The sequence below is a fragment of the Chiloscyllium plagiosum genome, chromosome 27, assembly GCF_004010195.1.
Source record: "Chiloscyllium plagiosum isolate BGI_BamShark_2017 chromosome 27, ASM401019v2, whole genome shotgun sequence".
NCBI lineage: Eukaryota > Metazoa > Chordata > Chondrichthyes > Orectolobiformes > Hemiscylliidae > Chiloscyllium > Chiloscyllium plagiosum.
In genome coordinates, this window is record NC_057736.1 from 35,436,374 (window position 1) to 35,454,052 (window position 17,679).

The window sequence follows — 17,679 nt, forward strand, 5'->3', positions numbered from 1 at the left end:
TTTAATATAATTCATTTGCTGTTAAAATATGTAAAATATTTAAAGTGACAAAGGACTTTTATGACCTTATTTCCTATGATCAATTAACCAAAAATTAAAACTGATTTAAATCAACCTACAAATTAATTTTACCTCTGAGAAAATACAATGAATCCACAAAGGGCTGCACATCTGTCTTTCCAAAAATACCATTGGTGAGGAGGGGTGGCAGAGAAAGAAATGTTTGCCAACATTAAATCAGTATTTTGACTGAATATTTACACCACTTGGGGAAGAGGGGCAGGCTTTCTAATACGATGGGAACAGCAAGATTTCACTGCACTCGATAAAAAATTGATCAATTATTTAAAAATACACAATGCTGTTTCCAAGTCTTGCATGAACTGAGGATCACAATTTTAAAAATTAAAATGTTAACATCTGTTGGAATTCCATGCGTTTCTTAATGAAAGCTTACTTTATCGAAATGCTTCTTTTTGATAACTAGCATATCTACCAATAACATGGCACTAACAATTTTAAAATACTGTGTTGTGTTTTTGAAAGCATTCATTTAAGAAGCTGTTGTGAAAATGGAATTTGTTGCTGGAAATGCTGGAATATTACACCAATGCCTTCAGTCAAGTATTTTTAATGAATACTGGTGGCAGAAAAGTCTTTAAAGTATACTCCCCATTGTTCCTTTGACACGTTGCTTCAACCTCACTGTAATGTGTTGTCTCCAAGTACGTATCTAATATAGGGCACCAGCTAACTGAACTGTTGTGTCTGAGCCGTAATTGAATAAGAATCTCCCCCTCCTCTCCAATGCACTGATTGGATCAATGTGTAGAACTCTGTTTGTTTTCAATAAAATTATAGAATGATGTTCTATCCCACAAGTCTCTGCAGGAGATCATGTTTGATCTCCAATACTATGTTGCAATCAACAAAGAAGCCTTTTAGAAGCCACTGACTTCCTTCCCCTGCCAGCTGGACTAACTCAATAGCCCATAAAGCACAGTTGTAATGGATTACACTTTATTTCATTTTTCCATGCTTTTGAAAATAGTTTCTTTTGAGTTTGAAATTGTTTGTCTAATCCAATGGCGTGACCAGACGCAAATAATTGGTTTTCTTCATTCCTGGAAACCAGAGATCAAAAATATTGAAAAAAATGTCAGGAATAATGATCTAAAGAACATTTTAAAAGCAAGAGTAGCAGATCATGCACCTATTATAGTCATTCCAAAATTTTCTTCCATTGGCCCGTTATTTGAAAATGCAACATTAAAATTGAATTTTACCTCCATTGTCTCCAAGTGAAATAGGTCAGCTAACAGCGGTAACAAATTGATATGCATCTTCTGGGCAGCAGTCACAAATGCTGAACGGTAACCAAGTTTTGCAATTTGCAAAAAACACATCATGTACTGAGGACTGAAAATATTACATTTTTATTTTAATCTTTACAAAGTGTAAGGTGCATAAAGAAACTCAATCATAATTCCAAACAGTCAGAGAAATTAATCATAGGAATTTTGGCACAGCAGGAATTCCATTATGTGTACGTTAACAGAGTTCACTTACTATAATCTCAGTTACATGCTCACTTGTGCTTCTTAATGTTTTTACTTTTATAATGTTTGTGTAGAGTGATTGTGCCAGCTTCCATAACCACTGTAGGTTCTCTTTGTAGTTATTTGTTCATGCATTGTACCTGTACTTAATTGTTCTTGAGAAGGTGTTCATGAATCAGTTCTTGAACCACTGCATGTGTGCCATGCAGTCAATGTACACTGACAGGGATTTCTGGGATTTTGGATCAGTGATGATGAAGGAACCTTGATATATTTCCAAGGGGAACGCTTTGTGACTTGAATGGGATTCAGGAGACATAGCACCTGCTGGCGAGTTGATACAATGATTCATGTACAAGGTATACACTGCGGGCCAAAGTGCATCAGCGTTTAAATGTTTCGGGAGATCAATGCAGAGTTACAACCACAGATTGTCCAACTTCCCATTGGCTCTTGTGGCCTCACTATTTAGATGGCTGGTTCAGTTAATGTTTTGGTGAACAGTAACCCCCAGAATGTTGATATTGGAGGATGCAATGCTTGTAGTTTGTCAATGGGGAAAGATTAGATGATCTCACTTTGAGGATGGTCATTGTCTGCCACTTTGTATGGTGTAAATGTTAATGATGCTGCACTAAAGATATTAACGATCCTTTAATTTTGTGTAACCTTTAATTTTGCTATTTTTATCCTTCAAAGTACCAATCCAAGCTAATTATGGGAGATAAATAAAAAGAGAGGACAAACATTTTTTTGTGGATTATAGAAGCTTTTAAAAGGATCTGTGTAATGAGGTCTGACACTCTATTTTGTCTCCAAAGCATGCATATTCTTTTTGAAGTATTTATTTAATTCTCTTTTGTGAATTGACGCCAGAATTGGAGGTGTAGTGGACAGCAAAGATGGTTACCTCAGGTTACAATAGGATCTTGACCAGATAAGCCAATGGGCTGAGAAGTGGTAGATGGAGTTTAATTCAGATAAATGCGAGGTGCTGCATTTTGGGAAAGCAAATCTTAGCAGGACTTAAACACTTAATGGTAAGGTCCTAGAGAGAGTTGCTGAACAAAGAGAACTTGGAGTACAGGTGCATAGTTCCTTGAAAAATGAAGTCGCAGGTAGATAGGATAGTGAAGAAGGCGTTTGATATGCTTTCTTTTATTGGTCAGAGTATTGAGTACAGGAGTTGGGTCATTATGTTGAGGCTGTACAGGACACTGGATAGGCCACTGTTGGAATATTGTGTGCAATTCCGGTTTCCTTTCTATCAGAAAGATGTTGTGAAACTTGAAAGGGTTCAGAAAAGATTTACAAGGATTTACAGGGTTGGAGGATTTGAGCTATGGGGAGAGGCTGAACAGGCTGGGGCTGTTTTCCCTGGAGTGTCGGAGGCTGAGGTGACCTTGCAAAGGCTTTTTCTCTTTGTTTTTCAGCTCACTATTTTGCCAATTCCCTTAAATCTATGACTTGTGGTTGCCAAACTTCATACTACAGGAAGTACTCCATGCTTATTTAGTCCATCACCATACCTTGTCATTTTCAACATCTCTATCAAATCTTCTTTTCACCCCAAAAACTGAAGAACGCCAAATGCTGGAAATCTGAAACAAAAACAGAAATTGCTGGAGAAACTCAGCAGATCTAGCAGCATCTGAGGATGGGCCACTGGGTCGAAAGGGTAACTCTGTTTTCTCTCCACAGATGCAGCCAGACCTGGATGAGTTTCTCCACTATTTTACTTTTAACCGCCTTTGTCCTAAGGAGAAAGCCACAGTTCCTTCACTTCCTCTCCAACTGAAGTTTCCACCTTCCCTGAAATGGCGTCTGCACCGTATTGAAGACCTTGGTGTCCTTCCAAATATATGATAGCAAGAATATTCTAGCAGCATCCCAATCAATATTTTAGAAAGGTTTATGAAATCCCCCTTAATATTGACTCCCAGCAGCAGAACTAGGCTTTATTATTTGGTGCCTTTCCACTCCATCAATGAAACATTACAGCAAACCTATTCCAAATTCACTTTGGATTTGAAAACTGTATTTACACATGGAATGCCAATCAAGATGATAAGGATTAATTTTATGATGACAGCATGACGTATACAACAGAACACAGTTTGGTCGAATGTTTTAGTTTATAAAATTATTTTGAGCCTGATCTCTGGAAGAGAACCAATTGGGCAATGATTTAAAGCTTTCTTTCTTGGTTCCATTAAGCTGACAGTTGAAAACTGGATTTATTCTCTGGAATGAAAGCAACATTGGTAGGAAATCATGCAGTGCTGTCCTTACATGTTGGGGTTACAGATCACTTTGTCCTACCTTTATCTTAGCACTTTAAGCATCACAAATAATATGCAATTACATCATAGTTCATCCATTAAAATTCTGATTCCTAGTTCCTAATAATGCAATCGTGTTTTTTAAAGTACCTTAACATAATTATAATCTTTCATTTCTGATACTCAGTGTATTTTCCTTTCTCATTGCCTTTTTTTTTGATACACCCAAAACTGCGCAGAGTACTCAAAATTCCTTGATTTTTAATTTGATGTTTCCAAAATGAAACAAATCAGAAAACCACCAAGGGCTGAATCTTCCCATACTTTGCCGAAATGTTGTCTTAATCAAGTTTCATGAAGGTTTTCTTGTGTGATTGTTCCAAACTTCACTATTTAAGGACCTACCTTGCTCCACTGGCACCCCTGTCATCAGAAACTAACCCGATTCCTCCACTCATTGCAGCCAAAAGTCTACTGGTATTCATGTGGCATCCTCAATGATGGTACCACTTTGAAGACACTGTGGTGCCCCTAGATGAGTGCTGGCAATCTGGAGCTGTCTTGTATGTTCCCAAAAATGTATCCTGGGCATGGCAGTTAAGGGCAAATTGGCACCCCATTTTGTAGGCAAAGACCTAGAGGTACTGATAGATGGGGTGGTACTCAGGACAGATGTTTTCTTCCCACAAGATTATGCCAGGCCCTGCCAGCTGGTACAACGTTACCACTGGGCTCACTGTAGGCCCACATTTCTGCAGATATGCCCAGCACTGCAGGAATAAGTCCAATGACCTTTCCCTTTCTAGCAGTGTAAGTGCTACCATTTTTTATCTGCTACCTCACAGTCTATCTCTGCTACCGCTCCTAGCTGCCACCAAGGCTCATGCTCTACCATTCTTAGTTTTGCTTGCAACATTTTCCCTCACTTGTTCTCACCCACTGCAAACCCTTCACACTACTGATCCTGCGTGGCCTCTGCATTGCCTATGCATTTGTTTGGCATAGCTCACGAACATTGCCCCCCATCTGCACCAGTACTAACAGCTGTGTCACCCAACCTCCATGCCACTCCATCCTTCCCTCTCTCTCATTCCAAGAGAAGATGGCACATAACAGTGCCAAAAGGGCCTGAATGGGTGGTGGTGCACCCCACATTCAGCTCCTCACCCTCTGTGAAGAGAAAATAGCAACACTCAGCTTGCCTGAGCCCTCTAGATAGAAATACCACCAAGGTCATCCAACTAATCCTCCAGAGCCAAGGCACTTCAGGGTGGCACAGACCCATACCACCCCAACCACAGAGCCTAGGAATGCACCAAGAAATAGCAGGAAGGTAAGGAAGAAGAAAATCTTCTGAGTGTACATAGATGACTCTCAATTGGAGACATGTTGCCAAATTTGGAAGTCCCTCTTTTCACAGTTATCTGGCTTTAAGGCCCTGTCTAGTCCCAACTGAAGATAAAGAACACACCCACCTTAGTGTTACATGGTATCCCCTGATCCGAGGTGTGAGGTGAGTAGCTGCTCCACCATGAGCAGGCGGTGAGTGGCTGTTACCATGCCGACTCAGCTCCATCCTTCCAGGAGGTCTGATATAGCTATTGCATCACAGGCATTAGTAAGATTCATTTGTTGTCTTGCATGATATGGTCAGGGGTTCTCGGGTCACAGAGTTGATCTGAACACTGAAGACCATTATCTAAGGCTCACAAGGAATGTAGTAATCACAGCTCTCTTTAATCTTCAGGCTATGGGTGTCTGTGCAAAAGGGTTCCCATTTGAAGGACCTCACATCACTCAACCTGTAGCTCCATCCCTCACAGCAAAAAGCACTAGTCCGTCTTCCCCATCTACTCTGGGCAGGATCACAACCATTTTCATCCCCATGGCACCCTTCTTACTTAAAGGATGATGGAAGGCAACAGAAGCCATATCACAGACAGTGGGTTTCAGGCTGCATCCCTCTGATTAGATTAGAATCCCCACAGTATGGAAACAGGCCCTTCAGCCTAATAAGTCCACATCGACCCTCCAAAGAGTAACCCACCCATACCCATTTCCCTCTGACTAATGCACCTAACATGATGGGCAATTCACCTGACCTGGACATCTTTGGGCTGTGGGAGAAAACCAGAGCACCTGGAGGAAACTCACGCAGATATGGGGAGAATGTGCAAACGCCACACAGACAGTCACCCAAGGCTGGAATTGAACCAGGCTCCCTGATGCTTTGAGGCAGCAGTACTAACCACTGAGCCACTGTGCTGCCACTGTCTCTCTGCCATCACCCAACAATAAACATCTCCTTCTCTCCTTGGCAATCCTTTAGGCTTCGCATTCCCACAAGACTCTATCTGAGTCTGCCTCTGCTTGCTTTACCCCTCCAGTCCCAAGCATGTCAAGTAAACATTCCAACTCTGTTAGTGCACTGCCACTACCACCACTCCCACCCCACTCCAGGGAAGCCAGGATATTGTTTATTGTCAACAAGCTAACCCACCTTCTTCCTGACCCCCTTCCTTCCCATGCTGTACTGCCTTTCACTCTTATATATTGAGTTGCCCACTCCCCCCCTTCATGATTGCCATCCTGTTAGCGTCTCAGCATTCCTTCTGCAGTTTCCATGATGATGTTCCAACTGCCCTCTCTCAGCATTGGCCACTTGATAACTCCTTCCTTGATTTTTAGTAGATTGAACTCCCAGGATGGTCTGTGGTCTGCCCCCTTGAGCAATTTAGCCAGACACCTCCAGACAATGAATGATCAATCCCTTTACCAATATTTGTACAGTCCCTTCACTGTCTTCCCAAGACTCCCTGGACTGTTCGCATTTGATGCACAAAGCTGACCGTGACCTACTCCAAGGATTGAAGTATGGAGCTCACACCCTGAACACTTCAACAGGATGCTGGCACACGGTGCATGTGTGAGATTGACAAAGCAATGAGCTGTTCAGTAAGTTGTCCAGCCCCTTGTCTGACCACTTGACTTAAGGATGATAAGCTGCCTGGCTTGGTGCCTGTACTAAACCACACTGCAGTACAGCTGTACTGTGAGCCTTTAAGCTCTGGCTGATGGGACAGAATGTCAAAAGGCAAGGCAGGAGGCAGTCTGGCATGCAGTCTGGCTCAATGTGTGAGCTGGCTGTCTATCCCAGCATGCAAACTATCCTTGCAGCATCAATCCAAAGTTAGATGCTGGTTCCCCACAAAGTTCAGCATTATGGTACAGAAAGATATGGTAGGGGGATTGGAAATGTGCCAGATGTTGTGGAGAGGCTGGCATGGACAGTCAGTTCTTCTTTAATGCAATGGCTGTGGTCCTGCACAACCCCATGTTATGGAAAAGTCACACTTTAGAAACAGCATTTAAAGTGTTGGCGATGTAATCGTGTTACAGACAACACACCCTTTAAAACTTTCAGCTATAGGAACAGCGTTCCCAATTTGTCAATCGAGTTGCAGCGAATTTGCGTTGATGAAACGTGTTTTATAACAGAACAACTTGTGTCAGCTGAGTGAGAATGTTTGAACACTATCCTTGACATCGCGGTAGTTGGGCACCTACACCACATGGACTCCTATGGTTCAGGACAGCAGCCAAAGCAATCAGCAATAAATGCTGTCCCAGCCAGCGAAGCCCACACCCGATGAATTAATGAAAACAATCTAAAGTTTAGTTCAGCTCATCTATGATGGGATGTAGATTATGGTCTGTCATCTGAAAATAACAGCAGTGATGACAAACTAAAATTCTTGTTCTGTGTGTTGTTGATAATCCTGAGGTTAGCACATGTGACTTCTTTGCTAAGGAAGGCACCCCCCCCATCAGAAGTGTACTCCCACATCTCAGATGTCATTTTCCAACTTTAGAAGGGAGAGCTGTATCTAAAAAATATAGATGACAGAGATTAATGTCTCCCCCTTGTATATTGGCAATTAGATAATCCTTTATCTAAATTACTGTTAGTTCCTTCAGGAAAGAAGAAAAATGACAAGTAGAAAAATGACATGTCTTGATGATAGAGTTTGTTCCAACCTGTTCAATACAGTTTCAAGCTTCAATCTCAAGAAGTTATTTGCCATTACCAAGATTTCAAAAAACATTATTTTAATAAGGTTGAGGTATACCAGAGGAATCATTCGGCTTTTAGTGGTACAAAAGGGCATCAAAAAATGTTAAACCTTTACATCAATCAGTGACTGCTAACACTTTGAAATATAAGTTATTTCTTTTGGCCAAAATGCAAATTCAATATATTGTCATTTGTAATTACCAAAACATGCTTTAACAAGCAACCCAGCATTCTCCATTCTCTTTATTCAGATTAATCAACATATTTGTCAAATATTTTGCCAAATGCTAAAAGAACAGCAGCAAATATTTTGGTGAAATTTGGTGCCTTCTGTTTTCAATCAATCTCCTTTTTAAGTTAATGGACTACAGATGGTTCTCAGATGAGAACTGTTTGTACTGGTACAGAGTACATAAGAATTACAAGATGCAAATTAATGATATGTTATATTTTATTATTCCTCTGTTAATACCTTACAACTTCCAAAACCCAATAGTCGTCCCAAAAACACTGGCAATATATTGTATTTACCTTATATGGAAAAGAGAAATTTATTAAAAAAGCTCATTACAACCCAAATGTCTTAACTGTTCTCTTTCTGAAGGTTTCCTCATCTGATTTCAAAGAATTAAATTTGCAGCTGCCTTCTTTACCATGGGATGGAGAGAAGCCATACAATGGACCTGCCAGATTTATTTAACATAATGATGTATAGAAGGTGGAGGTTTAAACTCCACGGACTCAAAGGACTATTACTTAGCATTCCCATATCAAGTCTTTGCTGCACAGATTGCAGCCCCCAGTCTCCAGGGGCTGGCACCAGTTGTACTGGGTATTCAGTAGGATCAGGTAAACCCTTCATGTTCCTAAACTTTGCTTAGCATGAAAAGCCTTCCAGATGTGAACCTCAGCAATGTTCAGCAGGCAGTATGCCAGACCATTTTGAAGGCCTTGTACAGTTCGACTCCTCATTATAGATAATGCCCCTAACTGAACACACTGAGAAAATCAGCTATAAAGTCTGTGTTAAATTTTGAGTTGTACTTCCAGCCTTTTCCTGAGTTTCTTAATGAAATACTTAATCTCTCCAGGAGGCATTTTCTTTCAGTTTCTTTTAAATGAGATTAGTAGTCTACCAGGATAATTTGATCAGTTCACCATCTCAATGGTACAGTGAGCAACAAACAGTTTAACTTGAAATAGAAGTAAAACCTAATACTGTTTTATGTGTTTAATAGATTAACATTTATAGCAAGGGCACAGTAGCAGCCATTTAGAAAAGCTACTGCTACATTTCACTTAAATCATTGTTGGCACATCTTCGACATAACACCTCCATTCCCCTGAGAATAATGGCTCAAGACTAAAACATGATTTCTCAATGATGGATTATTGCTGTTTATTCCTACAGTAAATGCATTTTACAAACATTTATTTTGCTGTAAGGTGCTTTGGGACATCCAACGATCATGAAAAATGGTACAGTATCTATTTATTTATTTCTTTTTCTACTGACAAAGATATTTTGACTCATTTGTTCCACCTATATGAGGGTTTCTAAAAATATTGTGACAGACCATGGAAGATTCAAAGACATTGTAGTTTATCGGCTTATATTTTGAAATTATCAAGATGGAACGTGTTGAACAAAAATTTGTTTTTACTATTGGGGATGGATATCTTGCGTGACATTTTCAATTGAGTCACACTGCCAAGTTTCCTGGGTGACAGTTTGTTAAAGCAATTGCATTGTCACGTTCAGGCACAGTTACATCCACTCATGATTTCAATTTGAAATTGTGGTAACTTTGACATTGAATAATTTGGAATGCAAAGAAGCTGATGGATGTTCACTTTTATTTCTTTGAGCCTGAGCTTATTATCAACTAATAAGGTTGTAGGGTGTTCTAGCAAGATGGATAAAGAACTGCTTCAGCAACAGGAGACAGAGAGTAGAAGTTAAAGGGAGTTTCTCGAAATGGAGAAAGGTGACCAGTGGTGTTCCACAGGGATCAGTGCTGGGGCCACTGTTGTTTGTGATATACATAAATGATCTGGAAAAGGGCATTGGTGGTCTGATCAGTAAGTTTGCAAACAACACAAAGAGTGGTGGAGTAGCAGAAAGCAGAAAGTATTCAAAGAATACAGGAGAATATGATAGATTGGAGAGTTGGGCGGAGAATTGGCAGATGGCATTCAATCCGGGCAAATGTGAAGTGATGCATTTTGGGAAGTCTAATTCTAAAGCGAACTACACTTTAAACGGAAGAGCCTTGGGAAAAATTGATGAGCAGAGAGATCTGGAGTTCAGGTCTACTGTATCCTGAAGGTGGCTGCACAGGTGGATAGATTAAACAAGAAGCCATATGGTATGCTTGCCATCATCAGACGGGGTATTGAGTATAAGAGCTGGCAGGTCATCTTAAAATTGTACAATACTTTGGTTCAGCCACATTTAGAATACTGTGTACAGTTCTGGTCACCACATTACCATAGAGATGTGGATGCTTTGGAGAGGGTGCAAAGAAGGTTTACAAAGATGTTGCCTGGTATGAAAGGTGCTAGCTATGAAGAGAGGTTGAGTAGGTTAGGATTGTTTTCATTAGAAAAAAGGAGATTGAGGGGGGGCTTGATTGAGGTCTACAAAATCATGAAGGGTTGAATAGAGATAAGCTTTTTCCCAGGGTGAGGGATTCAATAATGAGAGGTGAGAGGTGAAAAGTTTAAGGGGAATACACACGGAAAGTGCTTTGCACAGAGGATGGTAGGTGCCTGGAATGCATTGCCAGCAGAGATGGTAGAGGCAGGCATGGTAGATTCATTTAAGGTGTGTCTGGACAGATGCATGAGTAGGTAGGGAGCAGAGGGATACAGATCCTTAAGAATTGGGCGATAGATTTAGACAGTGGATTTGGATCAGCACAGGCTTGAAGGGCCAAAGGGCCTGTTCCTGGGCTTGTAAACTTTCTTTGTTCTTTGTTCTTTGTAATGAAATATGAACTCTGAAGCAAGTAAGCACATCTTAAATTAAATGGGTTACTGCCGGATAAAAATCACAGTAATTTGGAAATCTTGACTTCAGTAGCTTGCTCATGCAGGAATGAAGGTTTCCATAAAGTAGAATTTAAGACTCAATGAGGAAACAGTGAAACACTGGTGGGAAGGGGTAAAATTTCCATTAAATGTTTTGTTACATAAAATTATTAGCATGTTATGTAGGAACTAGAGTTCGCATGCAAACTGTATCTTTCGTCTATGTGATCAGTATTGATTGTCCTGCAAGAAACATGCCATTGCTTCCAAAGAATAGAACATTTGCTTGGTATATTGATAAACACAAGAGATACATTCCATTTTGGAATGGCAGGAATTGGATAAATTTTGATAATTAACATATCCCACAGTTGAGAAAGTCATTTCATCCAGCTATTGAAACCTATGTTTGACACATACCATAGCCTCTTTTGTTACTCCAGCTTCCAGAGCAAACATCATTAGATTAGATTAGATTCCCTACAGTGTGGAAACAGGCCCTTCAGCCCAACAAGTCCACATCGACCCTCCGAAGAGCAACCCAACCAGGCCCATTCCCCTACACTTAACATTATGGGCAATTTAACCTGGCCAATTCACCTAACCTGCATATCTTTGGATTGTGGGAGGAAACCGGAGCACCTGGAGGAAACCCACGCAGACACGGGGGAGAATATGCAAACTCCATACAGACAGTTACCCGAGGCAGGAGTTGAATCCAGGTCTGTGCGGCAGCAGTGCTAACCACTGTGCCACCATGCCGCCCTAATTGAATGGTTGCATATCCTCCGGCAATCTTTTGTCTTTTATTTTAAAAAATAGGGGGGGTGTAAATAGCACAGCTGAATTTTTTTGGTTAGTTTTGTGAATTCCACTTGTCATCTGCAGTAAGATAACTTTCAAGTGACTGGTCACCTTCAAAATGTGGAAATAAAAGATCACATTTGTGAGTGCCTCAGTGGCAGGCAACAGCTGTATTTATAATTTATGCCTGGAATCTGTTGTGTACATAACTTAATCCCAAGCACCTATTATCAAATAATCACCTTATTATCCAGCAGTGTATTATTTATTTGTGGATTGTCACTTGAAACCAGTGGCAAACATTTCTACTGTGTAAATTCAGAAGCTTGAATTTTACCTCAGTTTGATTGTGTTTCCAGCATAAATACAGTCCACAAAGATGTTAATTAGGTGCTAATCAGGCATCCACAATGCTGCAGGGCTACCACAATCTGATAGCAATGTTTCCCTTCTTAGCCCAGCTCGAAATTTGTGCCTGGTTGAAGTAAGAGACACTTTGGCTCATTCATTTACCAGAAGATGCAATTGACTCTATAAAATGTATAGGTGAAAGTGAGGACTGTAGATGCTGGAGATTTAAGTCAAGAGTTTGCTGCCAGAAAAGCACAGCAGGTCAGGCAGCATCCGAGGAAAGGGAGAATCGATGTTTCGGGCTAAAGCCCTTCATCAGAAAATGTATTTCTTTCAAATGGCTGTTAGGTACAAAAAAAATAGATTTGTAGTACTGATCATGAAGTAACATCCAAGTAGTTACATTAATACCAGCCATTTTTGGTGATGGTGCAATGTCTTTTCAATATAAATCAAAATCTTGAACTGTATTCATAATATAACCATGTTTTGGTGTATGACTCTTCAATTCTAGCTGACATGCCAGTTAAGTTTGTAATGTTCTTTATGAATTAGGCAGATTCAAGGAGCATTTTTCATACTGATTGGGTTATTTTAAACCGGCAGGATATGTTAGCAAATAAGTTATTCTTTGGAGCCAGCATTTCACTCCCTTGATGCTGTTCAGACTAGTAACAATAGAAGACCATTTAAGCAGACGTTACAGGGAGCAAGTGTAAGTGCCTCAGCCTGCAGGTAGATAAAAATCATTGCCACTTCCGAATGATACTCCTATTACAAACAGCAAAATGTGCCTCTAGATTACAAGAGGTCTGTCACCCTCAACTGAAAGCACCAGGTCTACCATTCCGTGCCTTGCAATCTTACTCAAGAATGATTGAGTATTGCAATTGGCCCTTCACCAGGTTGCCCACCTGTTTCAGCAGAAGTCCACAAAATAAAGCCTGCTGCTTAGCAAATCAAAAACACGTGGCTCGGAAAGAACTTAGCCTTCCCTTAGGGCCTTCTGAACCCTCAATTAAGAAATATATATTTATCATACATACAAAACAGAATCATTAATACTTTAAAACTGAGCAAAGCTCACTTCTATTCATTGCTTCAAACTGTTGCTTCAGTTTTACCTTTCTGACACAATCATCTTCAGACTGTTTAAGATTTCTTGATAGATTATTAAATTGTTATTTGAGATAAAAGCTGAAATACTTTCAGGCTCTAAGATTGTCCTACTTAACAAGATGAGACATTAATGTGGTTTGTTGATTTAAGAACGGAATACCTTTTCTAAAAAAAAATCTTTGAGTAAGCTCCAGTCTAACTTAGGATAAAAATGTGGTGAGGATTACAAATATAAATTAAACACTGATGTACAAATCGTTTGCATGAGACTTCATCTAAATTCAATTAGTACAAAACTGTGTGCTACAAACCTTTTAAAGCTTATAATTAGCCATGTGGTTTTAAAAACAAACACTGAAGCTAAAACCTAAACCACATTTCCTAACAATTTAAATAGAAGTCATTTTGTCCCAGATTGTAAAATATTTGTATTAACGATCAAAGCCCCTTGTGATTCACCACTTGACTTTTGTGGGGATCACCATCAGAATATCCACTGTCTTGATATCTGTGGTAACAGAGTGCTTCCACTGGCTTCAATATGTTAGGTAGTATTTGCAAAGCCTGGATGGATTTCTCAGATAAACTCTGATTAACTATTGCTTTTGAACATTTGCCTTAGCAAATGGAAACAAAAGAATTCAGCTGCTCCACAAAATCTAACATGTATCTTTGCTTAAGACTGTACTTTCTCTGGATGGCAAACATCTTTTCCAACGACAGCTGAATGGATTAACTGCGCATTTTTTTAAAGAAAGGGAGTGATTTGTGAAAGAAGACATCATTAACTCGACACGACTCCCCCTCACAACCCACTGTGTTTATGAATGTCTGGCCATCCTGGTGGTGACACTCTCAGTTAACTGACCTTTAACCTGCTGCAATGTTCCCAAGATAGTCCTTGGATTTAGGAGCTGCTGACAGAGGCTCAGTCTTCAGCAGTACTGCTGTTACAAGCTCACAGTCAGCTGTGTGTAACTGATGAGTTCAGTACAGACTTGAGTTTCTTCCTCTCTTGTCTGTGTTGCTGACTTATCTTTGCACTTCAAAGAGTTTTACTGTGTGTAAAGTGCTTTAAGATGTTCCTGAGTGATGTGGAAATGTGCTGCAGATGAACAGCTTAATGTTTGCCTAAGACATAATGGAACATCCCAAGTGCTTCCAACGAGATAGAGAGATGCATACTGTTTGGATGGAAGAGCAACACTGTTCTAATGCCCTTCCTGGCATGCTATAGTCATGAGACCTATATCTTACAACCCACTCACCAGTTTACAACTGAGAAAGACAGTGTACAAGCAACATTGTTTTCATTGAACACATAACATTGTGTCCAAAAGGGGAGCTCAGATTGCATCTTGAAGAACTGAAAATAGAAGCACAATTACTAAAAGAGGAACGCTTGAATAATCAGAGCTGCTGAAAGCCGCTAAAAATCACTGGAAGAACGTGAAAAGGAAAAGTAAACAAAGAAATAGTTCACAATTGAATAACTGGATGAGTAATACTTCACTGTAAAACTTCCTCTTCTGCTTCCAGTCAGAAGAAAAGACAATATGAAACAAAACTGGCAGTTTTTTTCACTTGCAAAGCCAGGGGATTTAATTACTGAGCCAGAGTAGCTACAAATACTACACTTTTACCATGATGTATTTGACCCAAAACCTCGCTGAAAAACTAAGAGATAGATTACAGAAGCTTTGAAAGAACTGATGGCACACTTTGAATTCCTAGTGAACATAGTTATGAGAAACAATACCTATCATCTATGTATGATGTGGAGGTGCTAGTGTTGGACTGGACTGGGGTGGACAAAGTCAGAAGCAATATGATACCAGGTTACAGTTCAAAAGGTTTATTTGAAATCACAAGCTTTTAAAACACTGCTGCTTTATCAGGTGAAGTGGAGGGAAGCGCACAGGCACAGAATATACAGGTGGAGAGATAATGGCAAATGCCATTCTCTCCACTTATATATCCTGTACCTGTGTCTGGTGTCATGTGACTTCTGACTTCATCACTTATCTAATCAAAGATGGAAATATGTTAGTTATAAGAGACTATGACTGCTAAAGAAGCAGAACACGACACTCAAAGAAGTTCTAAGTATCTGCAGAAGCATATAATAAACATCTCAGAACATACATCGGAGAACTGGTGAGAGTGCCCACAATATGGAGAAACAGTTTAGGCCAGTTCGTGATGTAGAGAAGCAGCCTAGATATACAAGTGCATAAACATGGAGTAAAGCAACAAGCATCTGCAAAAGGGCTAGCAGTGCAATCAAGATAGAAGGATAAGTTGCAAAACTGTGAAGGTAATTGCATAAAACAAAGTGAAGAATGCCCAATTTGGTGAAAGCAAAGTCTTAACCGCAAGAAGCTAAAGCTTGTTGCATGTAGATATTTCACTAGGAAGACAAACAATCCAATTTAAACAATTGCTACAGAAATGTTGGATGATAATCCTGGCAATTCAAGTGTCGGTTCGAGAGAGATGACAGACTTTCAATGTCTACTTTGCCAATGTTAAATCAAAAGGAGAAAGTTGAATTATAACTATTGTGATGAAGGCAGCAGAATGACAGCATCAAATGAATATGAACTGCCAGACAGACACAGGCATATCTCACAACATTATGGACTTCACAGAGCTGCACCAAAAGGCAATCCAAAAATGAAACCCTGAAAGGTAAACTTCAGCCTCTGTGACACAATAATGTTCATCCGAAGGGCACTAGTTAGACTGCAGTCCTCATGCTCTAATAAAAATGAAGACTTTAAATTCCAGATATTACACATGACACCAAAGCAACCTATCACAGCAGAAGTAAATCAAAAACTCAGACTAATAATCCTAAACATGCCAGAAGGCATTTGTAGTGTTTTGCAGGTCAAACTGACTGAAGAGTAGATAAATAAACAGATTGAGCTGAGTGCAATGACTTTTTCAGGTACATGTTGTCTGTCAGGAACTGCCCTGCACAATTTCTGACATTTGCCCCAGACCTACCACACAGGGGGGAAATCCACACCCCATTTTGTGGACAGGATCCTGGAACTCTTATTGGACAGGACTTGCTCTTTGATAGGACCAGCAGTGGAGGCCACATCACCGAACCGTGACAGCCTAGTTTGAAATTGCCATCCAGGTTAGAGCAGTCTCGTCCATTTGGAGGAATACCTAGCACTGTAGGGAGAACGTCATTGCCATTTTCCACACTGCCAGGGTAAGTTTTTTTAAAATTTATTTTTATTCGTTCATGGGATGTGGGCCTTGCTGGCTGGGCCAGCATTTATTGCACATCCCTAATTGCCCTTGAGAAAGTGCTGATGAGCTGCCTTCTTGAACCGCTGCTGTCCACCTGCTATAGATTCACCCACAATATCCTTAGGGAGAGAATTCCAGGATTTTGACCTAGCAACAGTGAAGGAACGCCGATATATTTCCAAGCCAGGATGGTGAGTGGCTTAGAGTTGAAGATTTGGGTGATGGTCTTCCCATGTATCAGCTACCCTTGACCTTCTAGATGGAAGTGGTCATGGGTTTGGAAGGTGCTGCCTGATGATCTGTGGTGAATTTCTGCAGTGCATCTTGTGGACAGTACACACTGTTTCTACTGAACGTTGATGGTGAAGGGAATGAATATTAGTGGATTTGATGCCAATCAAGTGGGTTGCTTTGTCCTGAATGGTGTCAAGCTTCTTGAGTGTAGTTGGAGCTGCACCCATTCAGGCAAGTGGGGTATATTCCATCACACTCCTAACTGGTACCTTGTAGACAGTGGACAGGCTTTGGGCAGTCAGAAGGCTGCAGTGTTTCTAACCACTTACCTGGTCCTGTAACCGCTGTGTTTATATAGTGGGTCCGGTTGAGCTTCTGGTCAATGGTAACCCAAGAATGTTGATTATGGGGGAATTTAGTGAACGTTCACCTGCGTCTGCAAGAACAGTTTTCAACAAGTAGCTTGCTGCAGCTGGTCACCTATCCTGTGTGCACTCAACGCTTTCTATACACCTTTGAACTATATGACACTTTGCCTGGAAGAAAGTGTAATCTGTGTCAGTTACTCTCTAAGCAGTTCCACAAACAAAAATATAGAAACCTTGATTAGTAGAGAAAATTCTGAGTGCCTACTGAATAATCTGTTGTAATAACACCCACAACTGTAAAGAGAAGGGAACCCACAATATCTGCTTTCTTACAGCTTTGACATTTTACAAAGTGCTAAAATTTTGTTTGTGGCCATTGCAGCTTTAGGCCTTATCCCCATACATAAAGTCAGATAGGAAATAGCTGCAATCTCAGGGGGAGTTTTTCTCCTTGCTTCTAGCTTGGCAATGATTATAACGCTCAAACATAATTCATCTGCCAGACAGTTCAGAAAACGAGAGTTGCCTTGAGACTCAGTATAGTCTTTTCACCAAGATACCACACACAGGCATGAAAGCAGGTT